This window comes from Alligator sinensis, unplaced genomic scaffold (genome assembly GCF_000455745.1).
Source record: "Alligator sinensis unplaced genomic scaffold, ASM45574v1 scaffold323_1, whole genome shotgun sequence".
In the NCBI taxonomy this organism is placed as follows: Eukaryota; Metazoa; Chordata; order Crocodylia; family Alligatoridae; genus Alligator; species Alligator sinensis.
In genome coordinates this window covers 772,826-794,450 of record NW_005842483.1, presented here as the reverse complement: position 1 = coordinate 794,450, position 21,625 = coordinate 772,826, and the positions used below count along the sequence as shown (strand labels likewise).

At 45.1% G+C, this 21,625-nt stretch overlaps 1 long non-coding RNA gene across 1 annotated transcript; it reads right to left on the bottom strand.

Moving 5' to 3' along the window:
- Window positions 1-10,780: 10,780 nt before the first annotated feature.
- On the bottom strand, window positions 10,781-13,566 carry LOC102381081. The gene is made up of 3 exons (XR_324693.1): window positions 13,387-13,566; window positions 11,380-11,441; window positions 10,781-10,855 (listed from the first exon to the last, which is right to left on the bottom strand). It is a non-coding gene; the product is annotated as an uncharacterized LOC102381081 (long non-coding RNA).
- Window positions 13,567-21,625: the final 8,059 nt, after the last annotated feature.

Here is a 21,625-nt window from a genome sequence, read left to right as displayed (position 1 = left end):
CAAGTACATAAGAACACTGAATGCTGATCAGGTGCTGGAGTTAGCTCACTTATCTCTATTGCACTACCACCTGGGAGCCCCAGTCAGACCACAACTCCAGTGCCAGGAGTACATCAATACAGAACAAGAAGTAGCCACAAACATCTTGCAATATAGGTCTAAGCTGAAAGGTAGATGCTGACAGAGGACTACAGGGAAACAATATTTAGCAATTCGTACGTTTGTAGTAGGTTTCTATAAGGGGAGTAAGTGAATTAGGAGCATGACACTGACATTCAATGGAAGTTGGGTGCCTAAGAACCTGGACACACAATACATTAAACACATGTATAACTTCTACTATATTTACACACTAGTGTTAATTACACAGATGTGTGGAGAAGACTGACAACCAGCTCTCTCTGGGTATTACAGTGCCTTGCTACTAGGTAGATAGAGAACTGACAATACCCTCTTTGTGTTTCTTAGGATAAAAAAAAAAAAAAAAAAAATGCACACACTCCACCTACAGTGGTGTAGGTTTAGTCTTGATTTTTCCTGAAGTAACATTGCAGCAGAGTCTAGCAATGAACATCATGGTAGGGCTATATCTGTTAAATGTCCAGGCCCTAACTTGCAGAAGTTATCATTCTGGATCAGACCCTGAATCTAACCCTGTCTTACACAGTGGCCAGTAACAGATGCTTAAGTGGAAGGCACAAGAAACCTCACAGTAGGCAGTGGTAGGAGAATTCCCTAAGCACTTTTATTAGAAATCACACCTTCATCCAGTTTGATGTCTACAAATCCACGTGCTCTAGACACTTTTTACAACTTCAAACACAGAACACCCAGAGACTGCTGGCAAAAGCAATTGGTTGTGTGGAAAACTCCACCATTAAAAGCAAGTGTCCCAAACTGGAACAAAGGTGAAATTTCCTATGGAACTGAAATTCTAGAAACATTTTGATTCAAGAAGACTGAAGTTTATTTCTCTGGGATAAAACCACATCCATTTGATTAATCAAAATTACTTTTTTACCTTTTCAAAATGTTGTTTTCTCTCAGCATCATGGAAATGTTTGGCTATTATCAAAACCAATAAAAGCAAAACAATTATCTTCAATTTGCCCTGTCAAAGAGTGTGCCAAGTCAACATGCTCCCATGAATCCTCTTGGCTGGGACAAAACTGCATTTTTCTAGAGGGAAAAACCATTCAATCGAACAGGCTCCAAATAGCTCCACTTCCAATAATATTCCCAAGATCACCAATACAATTTAATGTAAACCCTGTATCAAGATGGCAGGCAATTAAAAAAAACTCAGACCTCTTCCTCCAACAAAGTCTTCTGCTTACAAGCCACTGCTCCCTTTCAAAATACGAGGGGAAAAGAGAGAGAGGAGCGTGCTAGTACAGATTAATTCGCAACACACATTCTGTACTGGCACATTCCTCTCTTTCTTTTCCCCTCATATTTTAAAGTAGGGCTGTGGCTTGGAAGCATAGGACTTGGCTGGAGGGAGAGGTTTGGAGTTTTTTAAATTGCCTGGCATCCTGATGCAGAGTTATATTAAATTGTATTGGTGCTCTTGGGAATATTATTGGGGATGGAGCTATTTGGAGCCTGTTTGATTCACAACTCATGCCGCGGGTAAAGAGGAGGCAGAGATATACCGCAGAGCTGAGGCTTTCATTAGCTCTTAGTCTCCAGTTCAGGCTGCTTGTTAGCCTGCTTGCACAAATCTATTACAGACGCAGGTCAGATCCCAGGCAGCGAAGGACACAAGGCCTGATTCTATTGTACTCATATAAGTCGGAGTTGAGCTTCCTTAGTATCTTGCAGGATGAAGCTGACAGAGCCCAAGTACCATACTCACACACCTAGATTATTTGGTATAAATGGGAAAGCTTCACTGAAACCAAGGAAGCTATGGAGATATACTAGCAAAGGATCTGGTTAAAAATAGTGAAGAGTGCAAGCATGAAGACTAAGCATCATGGAAATGCTGGTGGGAAGACTGAAGGTGGGAAGACTAAAAGGGAATGCATATAAAGCTGCAACTGAGCTGAGGACAGGGAATGGATGGCAACAAAATACTGGGATATGCATGTGCTGTTCTTTCCCATAGCCAGGCCTTTACACAACCTGGAGATCTATAGCCTGGTGGCAGAAAATGAAGCAGGCATCTCAGACTGTCATTGACCAATTGCGTGAGAGTCTGTGGTCTAAAAAGCTTGGACAGAAGCTTCCTTTCCATTTCCCCTCCTATACCATACAAATATTATCATAATGCAAACAGCATGGACCATACAGGATGCAGTGAGCTCTGCTCAGTCGAGTTCAGGCCGGCATATGCGCTTCCTCTTCAACATAAAACACATGATTTCAGTGCCTAAGCTAATTGGGGTAGTTGGGAGATGCCAAACAGAGGAAGTCTCAAAGCCTTTATGAAAAAGAGTCATCCAAATACATTTGAGAGACTCTAAACTGATCTGAGAGTTGCACTCAATTTGCTCATTTTCACATGTTTACAGCTTCCTTGCAGGTAGGAAGCTCAACGGGTTTCACCCACATGCAGAGAATTGACAGAAACCAGCACCAAGCTGATTCTGCATTGACAAGGCTAATTTATTCGTTATCTGAGCAAATTTATACAAGACCAATTACTTGCAAAACCTGCCATTTAAAGGAGGGTTTACAGGCCAAATTCCCCCCTTGAGTTACACAGGAGTGATCTACTGGGTCTAACGCCTTTGTGGCACTGATGTAAATCCAGAGCAGTTCCACTGAAAATCACCACAGCTTGCCAAATTTATGCTAATACTGCCAACAGTTGGACAGAGCCTAGTGAAGATGCTAATTTAGCTTCAGTTGCTTGAAAAGTTTGTTTTCTTGAAGGGGTATTTGCCAAGTGAGTTCACTCTTTACTTCTTCAGGGACCCGTCCATTCTGTGTTTGCTTAGTGTTAGGCCCAGCAGGGTCCTGGTCTGGGACTTTGGCTCCTCTTTACAACACAAGTATTACTATATTCTGTGCAGAGTACATACAAGGCCTATGCATCCCTCAAGGTCCACAGCAGCCTGTGTTGCTTCACTACATGGGGGAATTTCACTCACTATGAACAGCAAGAGAGATGACACCTTCCACCCCCCACCAATTCCCCTTCAGCCTTCTCACTCCATCAAAGGACATCACAAGCCCAAGCACCTCTTGCGCTTCCCCCACACCAGCAGACAAATGCACTCTCTTGAGCAGGTTTATTACACTAAGGGGGATTTCTTTAATGTGCCACCTCTCGCACTGCTGGAGACATGTTCTCGCCACTCAGCTATTGTTGCAGAGCTGCAGGGCTCAGATGCTTGCCAAGAATTAAAGGCGCAATGGCGCGCTCTCTCAAAAATATAAATAAAATAAAAAACCTGCTATTGATTGTTTTAACTCATCACTGAGACCTCTCGAGACACAAGCAGCAGAAAAAATATTGTTGATCATCAACATTTTTTCTTCTACTTGCCGACTCCCTGCAAGGTTTTGGAAATGTGGCTATGCCTTCTCTTACTCAGGTAAGTAGTAGTGGTGACTATAGCCTCATAGTATAAACACTGCTTTCTGCCTCCCCTGACTACAAAGTAAGCATCCCCAAGATGCCCGAGTGAAGCTGGGGAATGGTGCTCCGTGCTATGTTATTAAAGTGTTGCAAGAATATAATCAAAATAACAGGGAATAGGTTAATGAAGTACTAATCTCTATTGCTTTGTAGTATATGAAGCAATAAATAGCTCCTGCAATTGATTAAATGTAGGAGAGGAGAAGAGACATTTAATCAATTACATAAGCCTTTATTTTTTAAGTTTGAAATTATTTTAGTGCCAACACAGCAAGAGTACCTAGAGCCAGAGGGCTGCTAAATGAGGCAGTCTGAACAGCCATACAAATAGCTCCCCAACCACTGCTCCCTTGCCAAATGTCTCATGTCTTCCATGTAACCCAAAAAGCCTACATTATTGTTGCACCAAATTTCAGCCAGCTTCTGCTGTGGTCCACAGTGGGATGAAAGAGAAGTCAGCATGATTCGGGGCAGAGAAGGAGCATGCAGAATAGGAAATAGAGCCAAGAAGTAAATCATAGAGGGCGGAGGGGGTGGGAAAAGGAAGGGAGGGGGTGGTACCTGGGTCACTGTAAAATTGTTCTAATCTCAAAGTGTGAAAGAAAATAGCCAATGTGGGCTCCTTGAGAGACTACACCATTCCTGCCACCCCACAGCTTGCAGTGCTTGGAAATTGCAACAATGGTCTTCAAGTGCATCTGACCACTCAAGCATTTGTTTGCATGGTAGAGCATAACGCCTGCATGTTGCACGGACTTGGTCACTGCAGACAAAAGGATTCAAATATCCAGAATGGGGGAAACCTAGGCTCTCTTGCCATCTAAAAAAAAGATCATTAACAGCCTTCTTGCTCAGGGCTAAGATACACTGATCAAGTTGTCACTACTTTGGAGCTAAACCAAAGGGCCTCAAGACCCTGTGATGCCAAATCAGTGCTTTCCATGAACACTGTTTACTACGATAGCAGCATCCAAGTTTGGGTTAGGCCTTTCTGGAAGAGAGGGCAGAGGGGGAGGGGAGAACCTACTTCCACCTTGGGATGGGAAGAGAGACTTGGGATAACAGAAGTAGGATACAAAGAACTCATCTACAACAATTCTAGGCATGGGCAACTGGTGCCTCCTGGCTCTGCAGGGCACCAGCTGCCGATCGCTGAGTGGAGGTGGGGGGTCCCCCAGTGGATTGCCACCACCAGTGGAAGTGCCAGCAGCAAACCAGAAGTGCCGGCAGCACTTCTCAGAGGGGGCACCGGCCAGCACTCCCTACTCCCTGGCCAGTGAGGGCCAATTTTAGGGTTGCATATGCCCCCCTCTTCCCCATGTTCCCCCTACATGTTGCCTATGCCTCTAGGCCATAACTGAGAATGCTGTTGTGAAGCATGCTGCACTTAATCATTCCTATTGCAAGAACACCAAATGAGGTGATGTAGCCATCTTAGAGCAGTGCTAAGCACACACCAAGAAGCCCACATGAGACAGGCAGCCTGGGCGCAGCTCCAGACACGTGCTCAGCTCTGCTTTAAGGTGGCTCCATTTCCTCACTTGCAGGAGTTGGCATGAGCAGAGTGAGACCAAATGCATTACAGCAGGATGCCCTAGCATAGCATGGAGGCTGTCTAGACATTCCCAAATTAACCTCATCTCTTCCACCTCAGTTAATGACCATGGGGAAGATTAGAGCCGGGCAGCTCCATGGGGCCTTATCTATGTTCCTATATCAAATCCTCTCTCCATGGTAGCTGAGAGGCCCACAGTGCTATACTATCTGAATGTCTCAGATATTAAATAGTGTTGAAGTGATGTAGCAATAATGGTCCAGGAAATATGCAAGAGGCAGGGATTTTTGTGGGTGATAAGTATCACCCACAAAAATCCTTGCCTCTCAGACGATTTAATAATCTCTTTATCCTTCTGTAACAGGGGTAAGCTTTCATGCCTGATGCAAACACTGGCCTGCCTCCTATCTATGGGCCAGCCGCCCACCTCACTCACCTGTCACACCTTGATGTAATAGTATGAGGATATTAGTCAGGTGGGAGGCTGCCCATTTTGAACCCTGATGTTTAGGAGGATCTCCACAGCTCTGTTCTACCACTACACTGTGGCCCAAACCTCGCAGATGGCATCCCAGGCAGCTAAACTCAGCTGTACCCTTCACCCCATTAGCTGTGGTCCCTTCTCTGGGACCTTCGGCTCCCCCTTAGGCCCTGGCTGAGTCTCAGGCCAGTCGGGATCTCCAGCCTCTTTGCTCTCTGTGGGCATCCCTTGCGGTGGGCCCTTTGAGTCTTGGCCCCAGCATGGACCAGTTGAGGTCCCTCAGGTCAGGTCTAAACTGCATGCCCATCCACAGGGTTCAGGGGTCCCCCATTCCTGGCTCAGGTGTTTCACAAAGCATGCCTGACCCTGTGGGATCACTTACCCCCCAGCAGGCTCAGCTGCTTCAGAAAGCTTACCTGCCTTCCCTACATTATATAACTCACCTGAAGGTGGGGGCTGGGGTTAAGGTGCCCCAATCCGCCTTACACCGGGGAGGTGATCACTTCTGGCATTTACCTGGGGACTGCCATGCCACCAGGAGCCCCACCAGTACTTTCTGCCCTAGCAGGGTGCAGTTTTAGGTCATGCCCAGGAGCAATGAAGCCTCCAAGCCATCCCCATAGCCTCACCCTTATCTCCAAGGTGTTGCTGGAAGAGCTCAGCAGAGACGTGTTTCTTTTCTGCTGGCTGATCAAGAAATGCCCGCTGCTCAGGGAGCTGGGCCTTAAAATGGCCACCCTAATCAGGCACCTGCCCCTCCCTGGCCCAGTCCTTCAAGTGGCAGGTACTACTAGTGCCCTACCACACCTTGCAACACCCTTCTGCAGTAGGAAAGGTGTATTCTCATTATACAGGTGGGCAACTAAGGTAGAGAGACTAAGCAACTTACCCAGAGCAAGACAGTGACACAGACAGTTTCATGGTGGGTCTCCAGTTTCACTCCTGGGCTGGTCCCCGTCTACTGAACCATCCTTCCTTTCTAGCTGCTTTTGGTTTTTTTTTATTTGTTTTTTTAAAGCTAGTTACGTTTGTTTTGAATGAAGATATTTCTTGAAGAAAAAAAAAAGAAAAAAAAGAAAGCTAGCTTAAAAGCCACACCCGGGGGGGGGGGGGGGGGCGGGCAGGCATCGAGAGTCATTCCCCCCCTCCCCCTCACCTCTTCCCATGGGAAATTTCAATCCCTCAAACCCAATAAACCTCAGTTGGAAGCAAAATGAAAATCTTTACTTCATTTCTAGATTTCCCAGAAAGGTTCAAACACAAATGGTAATTCAGGGAACATTTGCGGGAAAAGGAATCAACATGCTTTGAAGCAGCTCTACAGGCTCCGATTGATCTGCCCATCACCATGGCATCTAGGTACAAAGCAACCCTAATCCAGGGCTGCATAGGGCAATGCCGAGTACACTGGCCAAGGAAAGGGCTGGTTACCAGCAGAGAGTAGGCTAAATTAAGGATGTGATCTCCTGACTCACACATACTAATGCCTGCGGAAACAACTCTAATGCTCTCAATTCATGCTCATTAGCTGAGGCAGCGGAGACGAGACAAGTGTGTTATGTCATCATTTAAATCCTGTCACATTTCCCTCATGACTCCAATTACATTTTAAAATATTTATTCATTTTCCCACTTGACAGGACCATCTCCATCTTCTCATCTTTGAAGCCTAGCAGATTCATGCAGGACAGGATGACTAAAAGTATAGAGCAAGAGGGGTGCTCTCTACTATCCCCCAATACTGTATTATGTACAGTTATATGTAATACCCCTGTCCCAGACTTCACTGTTAAAAAAACAAATATCTCCAGGTCCAAGTCAGGTGAGGAAAGGGACTGAACACAATATGTGCACACAAATATAGGTATGTATTTGAATGTGTCCACAGGCATGCACACAAACCAGCCCCCCTACCCCATCTGAGGGCCTGCCCAGCTCATACTTTTGTGTGTCAAGAAACCAAATCTCCTTGGAAGTTGCAGCAAGCAGCAGACAGAGAAGACAATAAATATTTATGGGCATGCGCTTCATTAGCCCTCACCAGCTGTGCATGTCTTTCCTTCTTCCCTCCCCATCAGATGGCTTTGGTCTTCTCTCCTCCCTAATCTCACCTGGCAGTTTTCTTATGCATTTTCAGAGTGGGTTTGATGGGGGGAGAAAAAAAAAACTCAGTCTGTCCCAGAGCTTGGATGGGTATTCATTTGGCCAGCAGTTTTGGCCAGTTCGCCTGCATTTCTTGGATACTTTGCCAAGGAGGGGAATGGGAATGCAAAGACATTTTAAATAAATCCTGACATTGTTTGCCTGATGATCTCAAAGCACGTTACCAATATTGATTTATTGAACTGCATGGAAAGTCTCCCATTGATCTTAAGGGGCTGGTTTGTGCCCCAGCACATGTGTCTTCCCTGAAGCTTAGCTCTTTGCTTTTACAGTGGACTGGATACAAGAGGAAAATGGCTTGGTAACTGCATCACAGTATGTGGCAGTGTCAGGACCAGATGCTCTGATGCCAGATCACCTCCCCAAGTGCTAAGCAGCAAACTCACATAGGTACTGAGGCACCCACCATCTTGTTTTCCATGTGCCCCAAACTCTACAAGGACACTAGCAGTCTTCTCCCCCCTCAGCTGCAGGAGGGCTGAGCTGCCTGTATTGAAGGTGCAAGGTGTCAGAGCAATAGCATGTTGTTCCTCCCTCTAGTGCTCACACACAGCAAAAGCAGGCATTTAATTGGTTTTTATTGCAGTCTCTCTAGTGGGACCAGTTTAATTGCTTTTGTTATAGCTGCTGTTGATTTTAGATCTTGCCCATGAAAGACAAGAAACTTGATGGAATCACGTTCCCCATTAAATGTCTGGGTTTACAGTAGATGCCACATGGCCTTGTCCTTTAGGAAGCGAGGTTGAAACCCCCCCCCCAAAAACCCCAGAAGGACTTTATTACAAAGCAGTGTTATGATTCTCCATTTGCTGAAACCTGGCTTTGTTGCTTGCCATAAACTCCTGGTTATACTAAATCTGCACAAAGCACAGTAAGCCCAGCACAGGGTGTATTTGCTGTGAATGTTAAACACCTCTTGGAGAATACTAAATTTAAACTCTTCTCTCTTGAGATGCCAGACTGCCTAGATTTGCCTTAGCCCAAGCCACTTAAAAACAGCTATATCTATTCAACATCTAAAGTGGCCAATCTTTGCTTTTCAATAAGTTACTGATCAGGTTTATTTTCCCTGGAAAGACAGCATTGCTCTGTGGACTGAGTTAGAAGGCCTTCATTCTACCCAGCTTGCCCATTAACCTGAAGTTTGGCTTTACCCAAATCACTTGCTACCTCTGTGACTCAGTTTCTCCTCCAGTAAAATGGGGATAATGATAATCCTTTACACAGTAATTCGAGAGCTGTGGGTTAAAGTGTCATGCAAGAACCATGTTAATTTTATTAACTGAATTTCTGCTATAAATATATGGTCTTGCATTCCTCATTCATTTCTAAAAAAGCAGAGGAAAGATTTGTAACTGAAGCACAGTGGGATGAAGAGACTTACCCATTTCAGTCTCTGGTGGATTATAACCCATCAATTTCCACAGTTAAGTCCTATACACTCCCCATATGGCCACATAGGGAAAATAAAACCTCATCCCTGCATCGCATCTCCGAGGTTAGCCAGACAGACTGCTAGCCAATGAACCCCTTAACTAGCAAACCCTGCTGCTAGCTGGAGGTAAATCCTGCTCTACAGCAATGGAAGTGTAAAAGGGTTGCAGTCTGTCCCAATCAGTGCACCGCTTTGCTACATTCCTGGCACATCCTAATGGCTGGATTAAGCACAGGGAATGCTAACTGCCTCATTGCCCTAGGGTCAGGCTCACCCATGCATAAGGAGACTATTGAGTTAGCCTTAGAGAACCCCCTCCCACCTCCAATACACAGCACAGGTGCAGTGTGCCCAATTGCAAATTGAAGCCCATTATCCTGCTGTCGCAATCGCTTTCCGGAAGAGATTGGGAGAAGTGGAAATGCATCTTCTTTGGGAAGGAATGGAAATGCGGGCAGCAGTGAGAGCCTCTGAGCATGGCACCGAGACAGAAACAGGCTAGCTGTGTTATCTGTTTGCTTCTCCATTAGCTCCAGGCTTGGTTACATGGGACAGGTTGTTTCACTTGCCTTGGCACATAGCATAGTGAGCCAAGCTAAAAACTAATTTGCTTGCTGAGAAGCAAGGGAATCCATCAGACCTGCCCCCAGTGTTGCCATTGTTGGAAGGGATAAATAAATACAGGGGCAAAGGGAAATGGCAGCTCAGTCCTGGGACTCGCATACCAACATAGTGACATCCCTTGTCATGCCAAGCCAGAGCTAAAGAGGTGGAGGACAGGAGCCCATCTCAATCAGTTGAGGGCAATAGAGCGTGGCATAGTCACAGGTCTGTTGCCAAAACTTGTTCTACATGGAGGATCTGACCCCTGCCAGCCCTCGCTTCTGTCCAGGTATCACCTCCAATGCATGTTGCTTGCAAAAGTTGTTGCTGGCTTTGTTTGTGCTCTCATGGGGCTGAGTTTCCACCACCCTCCTTTGCTGCCTTAGAAAGGGGAACCAATATGTTATGCAAGACAATGGCACTAGGCTTGGAATCAGGCCAGGGACCAGGGGCCTCATGGTAATCCCGTTTGCTGATTCATACGTATTACATAGCCCTAAAGGAAAAGCTCAAGTCCTAGGTCATTTCGCCTTCCTCCAGCAAGATGAGATGCTTTCCATTAGATATTTTCCTGGATTGCTCCAGGGGCTGGAAGCAGGCACCAGGTCTTACACTAAATCAAATCCTAGAGGCCTGGCAGAGAGGACAAGGATTGCTGGGTAAACCAGAGAAACTGAACTGCAGTCTCATCCTTGGAGTGGATCTCTATATAAATCACTTAAAGAAGGTCAAGTGTGTGCATTGCATTGCTACACATTACAGTAGCACTGAAGAGTCCTCTTTAAGATGAGGGTGACACCGTACTAGGGGCTGTACAAACATATAGCAAAAGACTGTCCCCATCCCAAAGAAGTTGCATATATAAAGGACAAGTAAAAGATGGGAAGATAAAGATGCTCACCCAAGGTCTCCTAGCATGTCACTGGTGAAGCTTGGAGTAGAACACAGGATGCTGGGCTGAGTTAGGGTTACCATGTTCCAGTTTAGCTGGGACAGTCCTGGATTTCAGAGGCTGGTCCTGGCCTGCTGCTGGGAATGATAAAGGGCATGCCAAAGACAGGAGTGTGGGGCACAGTCTGGCCGTGAGTTGCAGCAGCACAGCACTTTGCAAGCAAGCAAGCATGTAGCCCTGCCCCCACCAACTTGTGGGGAAATGTGTGTGGGGAAGAAGGTGTCCTACATTTCCATATGGTCAGCCTAGGCTGAGTCCTTTTTGTAGGTCCTTGCTGCCTCCTGGCATGTACCATCTGCCTAGAGGATTTCTGTCCCTGAGGCTGTCAATCTGGCACTTTTAAGAGCACTAGCTTCTCTTTAAAAAGAGAAATGTGTGCGAGGGGCTGCCTTGAGCAACCCACATGGAAATCTAATCAGTCCAAACCCTCCCCAGCACAGACACACAATCACCACCTCACCAGGGAGTAAATGCTAGACTACACAAGAATTCAGTAGCTGACATTAAAACATCTCATTTATCCAGGAATAAAAAATTCTCCAGCTCACTGTAGGCTACGTTGAGACAGCAGAATTCATAGGAAAGTCTAGTGGCTACTCACCTGTTAAAACTAAATGAAGATCAGCATCTATGGTCCACATGTCTCCCATTTTCAAGTTCACCCTGGAAAAAATTAGAGCCGACAGCAAGAATGAGTGGATTAAATAGATTCTGTTCTAGCTGAAGCTTCCTCTCCTTTAGGACTTCTTGATGTTTTAAATTTGACTCTGCAACTATCTAATGTGAGTTAGCCAGTATATTATTTCCACGAGGGGCCAATTGGACCCAGATGAGGCAAGGCAGAGATCAGTTTCAGAATGGCTGGAACAGACCGATTAATTTTGAAATCACGCAGGAGCCTAATCAGAGCCACAACTAAAGCAATGGACCCATCAATACCTTGGGTGGGACAGAAATGGGGGCAGATGGGATATGGTGCAAAAGAGGTTTTTTGCATGGACAGCTCCGAGGCTTTTAGGTCTGTACCCCACTGAACTATTACAGCATTCCAGCCCAGAGATGGCTGCATTTCAGTGGCAGATGATAGAGAAGAACCATGGCTTTAAGTGCAAAACAAAGTTGTATGAGCCACTACCTGCACTTCAGTAATTGACTGAGCTTTTGCAGATCAAGGGAGGTAGGAAAATACAAGGCAGCATTATCATTAACCTTTTGTTTTCCATGAGGAATATAGCACTGGGAGGCACTTCCCAAGGCCATCAAGTCTTGTTCGGGTCCCTTTTGACACAGCACAGCAGCATTCTTCAAGGCCCTGGTGTCTCACTGGGGTATCAATATTAAACAGAGGCATTGTGCACTGTGGAGGGTTTGTTATTAAGAGTCCTTTACAGAGGTTCCTGAATTTCCTGGGAACCTTACAGACTGCTACAGTTCCAGAGCCCCTGCCCTCTATTCCCCAGCTCCAAAGCATGGACTTGTTTGTCCCCCCTCCAGTGTACGTGAGAGTAACTTGAAGGTCCTGCTTCCCATGAGTCACAGTGGGAAGGGGAGACCCATGCATGCAAGTCACACTCCTGATCTTCACTATTGGCTAGGAACAGGATTAATATAAGACTAGCTGATGCCAATTGGGAAGCCTCCTATACTGGGTGTACTTAAAGGAGTGATTGGTACTCCAATAAACTCCTCTTGTACCAACTGAAGGTTACAAACCTTGACATCACTGCAAATGAGGATCCACTTAGAACTTTCCATTTGATTCCCAAGGCAGATCAGGCATATCCAAGTGAGCTCCTTTCTCCAGCACATTCCCTGCAGATCCTACAGGCTAGACTGGCTGACTTTGAGCTTTGCCCTGAGAAAACTTCTTGTTACTATCCATAACACACCTGCCTGAGAGTACCCATAGTTCAGCTATGGCTACTCCTGCCTTGATTAGGGGTTAGACTAGACTTCCTGAGATCCCTTCCAGCCCTGCATTTCTAGGATTCCATGCATCTCAATGTGAGGTAGAACACCAACACAGGTGCAAGAATCACTGCCATACCTAATTGTTCCTGACCAGCAGCAATTTATAGCTCATGTCATACAACATTTGTTGAGAGACAGCACTTTATGAATTTCATCCTGCTGGGGGCAATTGGTTGAGAAGCTTATATTAGAGAGGCAGTCAGCTGTCACAGTGATAGAAGCAGTGCAGATCAGATAGAAATACACCTTTTAATTTCAGCAGCACTACATTAATTTACATCTCCTGAGGATTTGGCCCATGAACTATAGCCTTCTGGTGTAAGAATGTGTCTGACAATACCAGAGATCCTCGTCCAAATATCTTCTACTAGTTGGGTTTATTTCAGCAAAGGTTTTAAAGCAAAGCAGAAGTACATCAATTAGCTGTTACTAGTGCAATTGAGATTTGTGAAATTATTACTGTAAAGGAGTTTGCTCCTGGTTCTGAAAAGGAAACAGCTCCCTTCAAGTGGCATTTTGCTTAATCTCAGGTCCAGACACCTCACTGCATTGCACCACATAAAAATAATTTACCCCTGTGCAAAATGCTAACCAGATCACAATGCATCATTCATTTATATAGATACCACCTTCTTACCATAGACAGAAATGTCTTTTGGGCATTATTGGTCATTGCTTCTTATTCAGTGCTAGTACTTCAGAGTATGATACAGGAGGAAAATTGCTAGTTGATTCTGGGAGGGGAGAGGCTCCATGGAACTTAAGCCATTGCTTTAGCTGCACATGTGGTTAATGAGCATTCATTAGGGCTGGCCCAGCAAACCTCTCTCCTTCTGGGCACTTAGCAGGCTGCTCTGTTTGGGGTTCATGCACTAGGTCCATGCACTCTCAGCTTCCATTAGTCCTGCTAGGCACCACTAGCTCTTTCCTTGGCCACTTCCCAGGTATAACCTCTCTGCCAGACACTTCTTCACATAATGGGACCCCACAACCCAGCTGCCCCAGGATCAATGCCAACTCCTTGTCTCTCCACTAGACTCAGGACACCTTGTCCTAGAGCTCTATCCTTGCTGGTACTCCCAGTTTACAGATTTTCTCTTCAAGGACACACAGCAGCTGTGCCCTATAGCAAACACAAGTTTTGTAAGGGTGACCCAGACTCACTCAAGAAACATTAAGATCAAAACAAAAACAATACAAACACTCATTTTCCTCATCACTATAGACCATTCTCTGAGCACAAGCTTGAGTTCTCCAAGAAGTCCAGGACTATACTTCAGAGAAACCACCTACAGGCAATGCAAAAAGCCCTGTGCCAGTACTCTCCCATCCTAAGCTTCTTCTACAATAGCTTTAAAAAAAAAAAGCCACTTTCTCTTGTAACCTCAGTCAATCCCCTGTGCCAGGCAGGGTGTTCTCCCAATATGCCTTCTCATCAGCCCCATCAGGTGATAGCATTCCTCCATCAGGTGATCTGATGCTTAATTACCTTTCCCTGGATTTCAGACTTGAAAGACCAATTTACCCTGAGCAACAGCTTTTCCTTTATTCACTAAGTTCTTTGTGAATGGTTGATCCTCAAAAGTTTAGTGACCCTCTCCATTAGTGACCTGTGCCAAGTGCAAGTCTACTGTTTTTACTCAGCAAGGAGGCAAAAAAGCAGAGAAGGCAAACAAGCCTGCCTTTCTCCACTACTGGAAATGGAGTTGGACAACACAGGGAAGTCTCCCCCAATCACACTAAATCCATAGCCTGTGCACACATAGCTCATGCCCTATGGTGGCAGTATAGCTCAGGGCTAAAGAGAGACAACTGGTTTAATGTGGCTTTGATTGGTCGGGGATATGGTTCATATCAAAATAGATGCAGTCACCTACACATAAGGCTTAAATGGCAATTAACTGGAATTAGCCATGATTATTCCCAGGCAAAGTATGAATTTGCATAATTCACAGGTACAAAGGGCTGGTCCATCTAAAAGGTCTGAGGTTTGCTGCAAGATAAAACACTACAGTCAGAATCAAGCCAGCTGTCTGTTTTTAGCCCAGGTGTTTTGCCAAAGCCTTCTCTTGGGCATTTGGTTAGTGGACTAAGAAGTGACCAAATCCTCCCCTCCTCCCTGCATACCTCTTGGATTCAATTACATGTTGAATCACTAACCTGAAATAAAGACTGAGAGGATTTCTCTCTACATTTCCTAGAAGCAATTACTTTATATTTGTCTGGAGCTGTTTGCCCCTGTCAGGTGGGTATCATAAGTTTGGTGGCACTCTACCTGCTCTGTGTGTAGGGGGGGAGCAAGAATGACAAATGACTACACCTCTAGAGCAAACTGAGCATGACATAACATCAACTACTTCTGTTTTGTGCTATTTCTTGCCTAGCTTTCTCAGTTCCCACCAGCAGCTGACAGGAACACTTTTAGATCAAAGTGTAACATTGTTGCTCATCTGTGACAAAATTTGTCCCCACACCATGATGCAGTTCACACTAAGCTTAGCATGTGCTCAGTAAGTTGGCCTGCCGTTCACATCACAAGATTCTTATTAATTGGCAAGGTAACACCTGGCCTCTATTCTTGTTTGAACGCACCCCTGCACATACATTATGTTAGTGCAGACAAAAAGTTTCTGTATGTGCATTCATACTGTACTGGCTTGTTGGATTCCCAAGTGCAATCCCTAGCCACTTTGCCTCATATGTGCACTGAATGATTTAGTGGGTCTGTGCACTATTCTGACTTGGAGCCAAGTTGATTAGCAGCCATTCCTGGTTTAAATGCTGGTATGCCATCACGACGGGGGCCTCTGCAGCCAAATGCATCTGGAATTGGCATTATATTATTATAGCTACTATTACTACACTATACTTTGTCTCATCCACCTTCCTGGAGCTATGCAGTACATAACAGGGCACCATTGGTGGGTAGGTCTGGGCTTCAGTCTGCCAGTGGCTCCAGAATTCCCCTATCTCACTATCCTGCCATGCCTTTCATTAAATAACTTGGAAAGGTTGCCTTTTCCCAGAGATGAGGTGATAGCATAGACTGAGAGCCAGGTGCATACTGCCTTTTCCTTATCTATATCTCCACTAAACACTTCCAGGGCCTCAGCCTTTCTATCCATAAGGTCTCTTCTTGCCTAGCTAATAGTCCTAGTTCTATCTCAACAGAGTCTCAAACCCAGGGCCCTTAGCTCCATTAGCTGACAGCTTACCCTCTGGGCTAGGTCTGCAGGCTCCTTACCATTACCTGGGCAGATCCTAGGTCCCAAAGCAGGTACTCACCACCCTTTTTAGGGTCAATTACTACAGTCTCACACCAGCACTCTGCTATACAGCCTCCACATCTCCCCTCGTAGCCACAGATTCCACCAGTTGTTATCAACAGAGATTTTTAACACACTGTCCTACCACTCTGGGCTGCCAGCAAAGTCCAAAACATAAAAAATTTCATCCCCTCCTTGGCTGACCTGCTCTCCCAGGTCAGCTAAGCCTTTCCTCTCCCCCCAGTTGGAAGCCAGGGACCAGCTTTTATTCTCTCTGGGCCCTTGCCCTCTGCTGGTCACCTGACCCTGCCCAGTCAAGCGTGCACAGGGAGTCCTCTTTACCAGTATGCAGCCTCCAGGAGGGATGGGTCTGCAGCTTATTCCTAGCTTCATCTCTTCATCCTTTCTGTCTCTAAAGGGCCTCACCTCAAAGGGACTTAGCTCTGCAGCTCTTTCCCATGGTTTACCCCCAGTAACAGGGGTGAAACCCTCTGTTACAAGGTATCCTGGATTTCCTCACCTCTTGGGAAAGGCAAAGGTATAGGAAAGCCAAGAGAGAGTAAAAGCCATTGTTTACTTAGACAAAGTTACTGCTCATAGGAGACTGGGGTGAGGTGACACCCAGGACAGTGGCTCCAGTGAAACACAAAACCTGCAGCAGTACTGCTCACATCATCTGTCCATATTAGAATGAGCAGGACAGGAATTAGTCCTAGGAAGCCATTACTGGGCTATATTTATGGCAGACAGCACTGAGTTGCTTGGGGCTGGTAAGAATTTGGATGAGAAGAGGTCTTCTTGCCGGTCAGCTGGGATCTCTTCCCAATGCCGGCAGACTGAGAGAAGGCTGGCCTGGATGCCTGGCCCAGACAGTCCAGCAGAGGGGATCTCTCCTGATAAGTCAAACCTATTGTGTGTCAGTACTATTTATTACAAGCAAGTAGAAGGAAACACTACAATATTTATCCAACATATGGTTTCTTTTGGAGCCTCCTCCACACCATCATCGTGGGCAGATGTGTTATAGTGGCCGGGAGCAGGAGCTAGTTCTACAACAGTTCGTTCTTGTGAGATTTTTCACTTCTGTCACCACAGACCAGCCTTTCCTTCCCCAGCTGACACCCACAACTTCCCTCCTCCCCCTGCCTTCTCAACCTGATGACTGGACTGGGAGTTAAAAGTTCTCTTTCCACTGCTCACAAACCCTCTTTGCTCTTTCTACTGTTTAATCCAGGTTTTTCTTGATGACCCACCATCCATGTGCTCATTAAAGGGAACACATGCTGCCTGCCCCACCCCTATTGGCTCACCAGGTTCAAATAATAACACTGTATAATGAAAACGAGTTTCTTGTGTCTTCTAACAAGTAAGTGCTATTTAAATTACTGTGTCTTAAGGTTTGATCAATGTCCTACTTGAGGCTCTAGGTTTCACAGTACTGTGTAGCAGTATAGCTAATACAGCATTTCATAACTCTATAAGGTATATTCATTATGGAATGAAATATATTCCACAGCATTTTATCACTATGTATTAGAAAATATTTCTTAGTGCTCTATCAAAGGTTTTTTTTTTTTGTCTGGCCCATTCCTATAGCATTTAGCAGTAAATAAACTCCATTTAGGATGCTCATAAAAATGCTTGGAAATAGTAAGGCTCCAATAAGTTCAGAGTACATTGTTAAACTTAAAGATTTTGAACTATCATTGTAAAATTCCACTGATTTTACCTCCTGGGGTCCCTTCCAACCCTAATTTTCTATGATTCTATGAAATCAGTGCATCCTGTCAGCGGTGCCTTTTTGTACAGGGTGCACCGCCACGCTCAGGGGGTGCACGTGCAGCCACATGCACCCCCTATGCGTTGCCCCTGCTCAGTCCTCCCTACCTTGGGGTTTCCTGGCTTGGACTCTTCCACCAATGCAATGTGCTCCTCCTCCTCTATTGCTCCACATCTGTTCTCCAGGCAAACCGCTTCATGTGGGGATGACAACTTCTTGCTGCCAGAAGATACAAGCTTCCAACTTCCTGGGACTCCATGTCCTCTTCCTTTCCTAGCACCACCTCTGGAAGTCCTTCCTCCACAGTCCTAGAGGTTTCCTCCAGCATGGAACTGATGGAGTCCACATGGCGGATGATGCTTCAGAGCCTTCCTACCTCTTCCTGTTGCCTTATCCATGAGGGACACCACCAGATTGCACCATTCACACTGCAGGCGCTCCCCAGTCTGGCTGAGATTGGAAGGAATCTGCAAGCTGCAGTCTACACAGCACCAAACCAGGACCTGGGTGGACACCTCACAGGTGGAAGCAAAGGAAGAGCTGAAAGTGGCAGCGGCTCTGGGATTGCGACGTCATCCAGCCATGTCTCTGGGTCTTCTAATCTGCTGCCTCTCATTTCTTGGATTTCTTTCCAAGCAGACCTTCCCTAGCAAACTCCTCTGTAGTTGGCCTGTTTGCTGTTCCTTGATCTGAAGGGTTCCCTTTTCCTCTCAGCAACCTTCCAGTGAAGGAATGTGAGAGAGAGTTTCCAAGCAGACTTGCTCTGGTCTCTAGTTAAACAAGGGGCTTAAGTCTTGGTCTACCTGCTGATTTTTAGTTGCTAAAATAAAACTATGTAGTCAGTTCTAATTAAATATAAAATAAAGAATTTTACCTTTCAGGCTCCCCTACAAAGAGAGGGGGAGCAAACTGACTAGTGAACTGCTTGCACCATAGATATACCTTGCCCGCTCTCCATCCCACAGGGCAAATTCACACAAGTGTTAATGTTGACGGTGTCCCTTGTGAGAACTCTCTCTCAGGACTCAGAGAGAGGGAGGGTTCAGTGGATGGGGGAGTTGTTGGTGGCACATTTCCATCTAGCTTATACTGCAGAAGTGCAGAGGCAGAGCCCCTTGGTGTAAATGGCCTCCCTCCTCTGCTCTCCGCAGCTGAACACAGATCACCAAGTATGAAAGGGCAGCAACAATCCAACCTCCTCTGGCTAGAAGAAAACTCTGCTAGTACAAACTCTGACTATTCACCCATCCATTGAGTCAGCATATTTGTATACAAGGAAGCACAAAGCAAACGGAGCCAAAGTTAACCATCATAAATTCAGTAACTGTGGGATGAGCTGGGTTCTTATAGCTATGGAAAAAGATTGTATTAGAGCAACCAACACTGATCACCAACCTACAATCCACATGTATCTTGCCAGCAAAACTTGGATTATCCACTCCTTGCTGGACTTGCTCAAGAGGGGAGCTAGGGCTTGTGATCTGCCATTGTCCCACCCAGGAAGCGGGGAAGATACTGCAAATAGTATGCTTCTTTCATGTTTTGTTTCCTTTTTATTGCAAATTCACTTTACTGCATGTTATGTCAGGAAAAACAAGTAATATGGTGGGGAAGGTGATCCTGGAGTCAGACTGGCTTTAATGTAAACGTCTCAAAAGATGCTTATAGGTACCTGCATCCAAGAAGTGGTTTATGGGGTCAGTGTGCCTTGAATATACAGAGAATGATGAGCTACAACACAGGGCATTGTTTGACTCTGCCTACTGCCTGGGCGTACTTAAAACCACCATTTATTTCCTTCTTTGGCTCTATACTGAGGAGTGGGTCTTAAATGATTAAGAGACATTGGGCTATCCCATTGCACAGGGAGTGAATTTTACTCTGGGTGAGCCAGAAGCTATATGATTTGAGAAGGCATATTGTTGCTTGCTCTTGTCTTGTGTCTGCAATTATTTTTGGTTTGGTTGTTTAATGGGAACTCTAGAGAGTACAAGGAATGTAAGATCAGCCCCCTTCATGGGTTATAGCAGAGGTTATCACTGGGTCTCTATATTAGACAGGCTACACATCATTAAGCTTGGGAGGAATTGATTTTAAACAGGACAAATTGGCAATAAGCAGTTTCTGCCTCCATGAAAATGAATGCAGAGAAAAATGTCTAGAATTAACAGTCAAAAGGCAGAGAAAAGGTTGAGAACCAAAACACCACAAGGGAATGGCTTTGCCAGTTATTATAGTACTATCCGGAGGTCAAGGAGTCAGACCCCTTTTGCATTATATGCTGTATATCCATAAGGAAGGTCTGAAGAACATGAGACAATTTGTATTTTTCCTATAACTGTTGTCTGTACTATTGTGTAGTCAGGTTTTTAACATATAGATCATTGAGGAGAGAGAAAGGACAAAGTCATATAGTTTATTTTCTCCATACAATATCAGTCATCCATTTTCAAAGCAGTCTAAGGAGTGGTCTAATACAGCTTTTGTACCAGCATAACTGTTTCACTTGGGTATTACTGATAGAGCTTTAATGGCACAATCCCTTTTGGGATAAGGTAATTCTCTTCAGTATAGAATTAGCTATAGCAGTAGTATAAATCTCCATTATACTAGTATTTTTGTGCCCACATTGGAAGACTGTTTCACTTTACCTATCTTGGTAGAGTTACATTTTCAGGACTTTATGAGTAGATAAGCCCTCAGGTAATTAGGATTCCAATTCCTTTTCATTTCATTTGGGACTTAGGTGTCTAAGCACTTCTGAAAATCCCACCAGGCACCTATCTGCTTCTTTAGGTACTTATGTGCTTTTAAATAAAGGGACCTAGCTCCCTGTGATAATTCCAGCCTATATTTGCTGATATCGTTGGCTGGGATTTAAAACAGGATTTATACGTAGTCGAATTCCAACCAAATTTAGGGTGCCCTGCTCCCAGAAGTCCCCTTGAAAATTCTATCTATATAGACCTATGTCCCATTATTTAAAAAATGTAAATAATAACAAACTGAATAGTAGTAGTAGTCAAAATCATTTAGAAATGGCCATCAGTATCAGCCACTGAAATTCATATCTAATCAAATCCTTTACAGTCTAGACATGATTGATCTTGGATGGGAATAAACAGCACAAGCCAATAAAAACAGGGGAAGAAAAATATAAACAGCACATTCCAGCAACACTGAAGTGTTGCCTTCAAAGGCTCACATAGAACAAAAAAATGTCTGTGTGAGCACTGTTCTGCCTCAGGCGTTAGAAGCCTGGTCCAAAACCCAGCAAAGTCAGTACAGCATTTCAATCAGTACTGTTGTACTTTTGATCAGGCCCGAGGTGAATAAGGAGCCATGCTAGTGCTATAGCACTTCAAGCAGAAACCCTAACGTGATACTTGTGTTGTAACAGATTTCTTCCCCATCAAAGTAACTGACTGTGTTTATATATCACGTTATTATTTACATGATGAATTTGTAGTTTCTTCCCTAGGATCCCATCTCTCATCTCTGGCAGACTAAGCCATGGATCATTCTCCCTCCCTCCCTAAACAAGTCCTAGAACCTGCTGCAACTCGTAAGGATGTAGGGGAACATCAGAAGTCAATGGAGAAGATCATGCGAGCCTGGTGAAAAAAGTGCTAAATTTATGGCCCTCCTAGCAGAGGTGCTGAAGATTAAACAGTTTTGTCCTATGGACCTAACACGGCCTCTGGTCCTTTCTTGATGGGAGTAGAGAATGCCTCCAAGACTCATTGGACTGGGCTGATCCTTTTCCCCCAGGGAAAAGCAGATAGAGCTAAATCATTGAAGCCTGGAAAGTGCTTGGAAAAGTTCAGATA